A 6,000-nucleotide genomic window follows, 5' to 3' on the forward strand; every position below is an offset into this window, starting at 1 on the left:
AACGCTAACTTTGGGCACAAAAAGGCACTAGGGGCAGGAATCTCATGCTTGTGTGCCTTCAACCCTCTGCCTCAGTTCCTCACTGGAAATCCATGTGGCTGAAGCAAAGAGCAAACACCAATCCCTAAACATTTGCAAAGAAAGGTAGAAGCCGCAAGACAGTAGGGAAGGGAAGCACCGGCCTTTGCTGATAATTAAGCTTGGTATGCTGTGTGTCTGTCTCTCTGGGATGTTTAGCAAAGCAGAGGGAGTTTTTTTTTTCTAAAATAAAATGTTTTAAATGTTTTTTTATATTTATTTTATATGTCTATATAATATATTGTGAATATATATCCACTTGAATCACCTTAAGGTAGATGTTCTTAGAAAGAGTAATAAGGGAGATGTGAGGGAAAATTACTACTCTTTGCCACCAGCTGCCGCACTCCATGGGCAGAGAGTCCTGGTCGGCATAGAGGCCTTGGACCTTCTTCCCTCCTCCCTAAGCAGGCAGATGAGAAGCAGACCCCAAAATGTGAACTTAAAGCTGTCCCTGCGGTGCTGGGGAAGGTCAGCAAGACGAATGGGAAAAGATTCTGCTCTTGCCTCCAGGAACTTTCCTGACACATAAAGTGCTTTCTTCTGTTGGGGAGTGATATTTCTTTCACTGGTCTTTTTAATAAAAGAAAATTTAAAACCTCCACTAGTATCACCGGGATAATACAAGCTAGAACAGCAGGGATTCCGAGATCTAGTTCCAGGCCCACCGACATTTCCCCAACTGAAAAACAAGGATACGGTGATGAATACAAGGGCCTGATTACCATCACAGGGAGGACCCTTTCTGTGCTCCTTCCAATGTGCAAGGCTTGGCGAGAGGCCTAGAGAGGAACTGAGCTGGGAGGTGAACTCAAATGCTGGCTCCTTGGCTGAGAACTGCAAGGCCAAAAGCTGAGCCCACCTGATCCATACAGTGAGGCAGAAAGTGGTAAGGGCCACATGAGTGGTGCAGACAGTTAAGGGCCAAAGCCTCCTGGCAGAGAGCAGTTTCCAGATAGGAAAGGAAGGCAAGGTGTCTCAAGTCAGAGCGCCAACATTTGCAAAGTTCTCAAGGGACATTAGGAACTTTGGAGAGGAACACAGCAGTGCTGTGGGGTAGGATGGACGATGAAATCTGGAAAAAAAACAAGTAGGTAACGGATCATGTGCTAGGCCCAGGAAGAAGATACATCCTGGAGAGAGTAGGAAACCTTTGGTGGTTTGGGAAGACTGGGTTCAAAAGTTTAGAAAGCAGCCTGAGGGAAAAGACCACCAGGGTGTGTGCCGAGAAATCCAGCTTCAAGCCCAGCTCCATGTGTGTATGTCAGTGAGCTGGGGTCACCTAGGGTAGTCAGCCCAGGCCACCCCAGGAGGCATAAAGATAATAAGCAACTGTCAGCTATTTTCAATACTCCAGAAATTCTGTGTGTGCCTCAGGCAGGCAGCTAAGGCTCACCATGGCACTGTCTTTCTGTTGACAGTTTTGCCAACCCAAGTAGTGCTGGCCAAAAGTTCCAGTTCATGATAATAAATAACGGGAACAGGACATCTTCATAAATGCAGTGTTTGAGTAGGCAAAATCTTCAAAAACAAGATTCCCTGAGGTTGCAAGGGGCAAGGAGGATGGGTTGGGAGAGGATAATTGTGTCTCGGCTTTGAGAGGACCTGGAACCAGCCAGTGGGCTCTGCCCACTGGGCACCTTAAGGAGGAAATAGACTGGAGCTCAGAGATGGCTGAATGATGGGCCTAATCCCAAACATTCTTATCTACAACCGGTCTGGAGTGAGCAAGAAGGATTGGGTGTGAGGAGAGACAGAAAGGACTAAGGACATCCAGACCCTGACTTGGGAAAAAGCTAACAGAACACTCTTGTCCATGCGAACACAGGTGGGTATTTTCAGAGCCACTTAAACGAGCATAGACTTCGGAATAAGCCTGAGCTGGGTTCAGATATCTGGTCCTTCATTCCTGTTCTTTGGAAAGTTCCTGCCTCCTTAATCTGTGAAATATGGATAATAAAGAACTCATAGGGGCTTTCTGAAAAATTACCTTAAGTTAGTTAACACAAATCAAGCGATGGACATTAGTAGCAAATTCTCAATATATGTTAGGGTTCTCCATGCTCTGCCCCTTCCTCATGCTCACAAGATACGGGATCTGTCATCACTCTGGAGTCTCCTCATAAAGCTTTCAGAGAACCATCCCCCTTACCTGAGCAGAAATCTAGGGACTATCTCCAGACACTAGTTCCATGGACACAATGCAAAAATGTCAATGAGGACTCTTATGCTCTGCCCCCCAAAATTGATGTGTTGAAATCCTAGCTCCCGCCAGTGATATATCAGAAGGTGGGGCTTTTGGGTGGTGCTTAAGTCATAAGGATGAATCCTTCATGAATAGGATTAGTGCCTTAAAGAGGATCCAGACCGATCCCTTCCCTTTTTCATCATGTGAGGACACAACATGAAGTGAGGGGCCCCAGGAGGGAGCCCTCACCTGACCATGCTGGCATTCTAATCTCAGACTTCCATTTTGTTGTGGCAGTCCAAATGGACTAAGAAAAAAAACTGGACCACGAGGGTGCTGCTGTAACAAACCTAAAACTGTGGAAGCAGCTGGATATAGAGGGAACAGACCTCAACATAATAAAGGACATACAGGACGAGCCCACAGCTAACACCAAACTCAACAATGTAAAGTTGAAAGCTTTTCTTCTAAGATCCAAGATCAGAAAAAAAGACAAGGACACCCATTCTTGCCACGTCTATTCAACATACTACTGCAAGTCCTAGCCAGGGCAGTGGGGCAAAAAAGAAAATGCATCTAAATTGGAAAGAAAGAAGTAAACTGGAAAGGAAGAAGTAAAACTCTATTTGCAGATGACATATATATCATGTCAAAGCTAAAATAAACAATTTATGTATGTGTAAATATACAAAGATTCAACCAAGAAATTGTTAGAATGAGTTCAGTAAAGTTGTAGGATACAAAAATCAATATACAAAAATCAGTTGCATTTCTATACACTAATAACAAACTATGAGAGAAATTAAGAAAATCCCACTTGTGAGTGAATAAAAAAAAAAAGACCTAGGAACCAATTTTACCAGGGAGATGAAAGATTCATACACTGAAAACTATGAGACACTGATGAAAGAAATTGAAGAAGACCCAAATAAATGAAAAGATACTCTATGTTCATCGACTGGAAGAATTAGTATTGTTAAAATAGCCATACCTCCCAAAGCAATCTACAGATTCAGTGCAATCCCCATCAAAATACTCTACCAAAATGACATTTTTCATAGAACTAGAATAATTCTAAAATTTGCATGGAACCACAAAAGACCCCAAATAGCCAAAGTACTATTGAAAAAGATGAAGCCAGAGGCATCATACTTCCTGATTTCAAACTCTATTACAAAGTTACAGTCATCAAAACATTATGGTATTGGCATAAAAACAGACACATAGATCAATAGAACAGAATAGAGAGCCCAGAAATAACCCCAGGCATACAAAGCCAATTAGTTTACAACAAAGGAGCCCAGACTATACAAGGGGGAAACGATAGTCTCTTCAATAAATGGTGTTGGGGAAACTGGACAGCCACATGCAAAAGAATTAAACCAGACCCTTATACCATACAAAAAAAAAAAACCTCAAAATGGATCAGAAACTTGAGTGTAAAACCTGAAACCATAAACTCCTAGAAGAAAACATAGGGGCTAAGTTCCTTGACATCAGTCTTGACAATGATTTTTTGAATTTTACACCAAAAGCAAAGGCAACAGAAGCAAAAATAAACAAGTGGGACTACATCAAATTAACACGCTTCTGCACAGCAAAGGAAACCATCAACAGAATGAATGAAAAGGCAACCTATGGGAGAAAATATTTGCAAATCATCTGATAAAGGGTTAATATCCTAAATATCTAAAGAACTCATAAGTCACTAGCAAAATAAACAATCTGATTTTAAAAAAAAAGAACATTTTTCCAAAGATGACCAACAAATGACCAACAAGTACATGAAAAGGTGTTCATCATTCATCATCAGGGAAATGCAAATCAAAACCACAATGAGATATCACCTCACACCAGTCAGAATGGCTAACATCAAAGACAAGAGATAACCAGTGTTGGGGAGAATGTGATAAAAAGGAACACTTGTGCACTATTGGTGGGAATGTGAATTGGTGCAGCCACTATGGAAAACAGTATGGTTTCCTTAAAATTTTAAAAATAGAACTATCATGTGATCCAGCAATCCCACTTTGAGGTATATAGCCAAAGGAAATGAAAACAATGTTGATGACATCAAGAACTAATGATGTAATGTATGGTGATTAACATAACAATAAAAAACAATGTTGATGAGATACCTGTATTCCCACATTACAGAATTATTCACAATAGCCACCATATGGAAACAAGCTAAGGGTCCATCAGCAGATTAATGGATAATGAAGATGTGAGATACACACATATATAATGGAATATTATTCAGCTGTGAGAAAGAAGGGAATCCTGACATTTGTGACAACACAGATGGACTTTAAGGACATTATGCTATATGAAATAAGCCAAACAGAGAAAGACAAATACTGTATGGTATTACTTGGATGTGGAATCTAAAAATAATAATAATCCTCAAACTCATACAAATAGAGGAAAAAAAGTGATTGCCAGAGGCTGGGCGGGGGCAGGGAAGGGAGAGGTCGGGAAAAAGAGTACAAACTTTCAGCTATCAGATGAATAAGGTCTGAGGATCCAGTGCACAAAATGGTGACTATGGTTGATAACACTGTATGGTGTAATGGAAATGTGTTTCGACAGTAGAAATTGTCACACACAGAAACGGTAGTGAGGTGATGGCTGTGTTAAATGACTAAATGGAAGGAATCCTTCACAATGTAACCTGTGTAGCAAATCACCGCAATATATACTTCAAATATCCTAATTTTGTATGTCAGTTATGCCTCAATAAAGCTAAATTTTAAAAAAATGATACCAGGAGTGAGGAGCTGTAACAAATCTAAAAATGTACAGGTGGCTTTGGAAGAGTTCGGAGGTTTGGAGAAAAAGCCTACATTGCCCTGAACAGACCTTTAAATGTGATTTGGGTGAGCGCTCAGAAGAGGAGGAGAGCTATAGAGAAAGCCTCCATCTGCTTAGAGAATCAGAAGTGATGGCAAACTGAATGTTGATGGAAATATGGATGCTCGGGGCGCCTGCGTGGCTCAGTCGTTAAGCATCTGCCTTCGGCTGAGGTCATGGTCCCAGGGTCCTGGGATTAAGCTTTGGGCTCCCTGCTTAGTGGGGAGTCTGCTTCTCCCTCTGCCTCTGCCTCTCTCCCTGCTCATGCTTTCTCTTCTCTCTCTCTGTATCTGTGTCTCAGTTGAATAAATAAAATCCTTAAAAAGAAAAAAGAATATGGAGGCTAAAGGTCATTCTGATGGGGTTTCCAACAGAAATGAGGAACGTATTATTGGAAACTCAAGGAAAGGTGATCCTTGTTAAAAAGTGGCAAAGAACTTGGCTGAATTGTGTTCATGTTCCAGTGTTTTGTGGAAGGTATAACTTGTGAGCAATAAATTTGGATATTTGTTTGAAGCTGTTTCTAAGCAAAGTATTGAAGGTGCAGCTTGGCTTCTCTTGAGTTTTTATAGTAAAATATGAGAAGAGAGAAAGGACTTAAAGACAGAATTGTGAAAAGGGAAGCAGAAACATAAGTTTTGAAAAATGCTCCACCTATCCCTACTGCAAAAAATGTGGAAGGATGTTCTGAAGAAAACACAAGGGTATGGCCAAGTGACCCTTTGATATGGAGATTAGCATAGGTATGAAGCATGAACTTCAGGAGAAAGAGACTGGAAGAAGGAAGATTGTTTTACTTTTTTTTTTTTTTAAGGTTTTATTTATTTATTTGACAGAGACACAGCAAGAGAGGGAACACAATGGGGGGGGTGTGAGGGAGG

Source organism: Zalophus californianus, chromosome 16 (assembly GCF_009762305.2).
Source record: "Zalophus californianus isolate mZalCal1 chromosome 16, mZalCal1.pri.v2, whole genome shotgun sequence".
NCBI classification, from domain to species: domain Eukaryota; kingdom Metazoa; phylum Chordata; class Mammalia; order Carnivora; family Otariidae; genus Zalophus; species Zalophus californianus.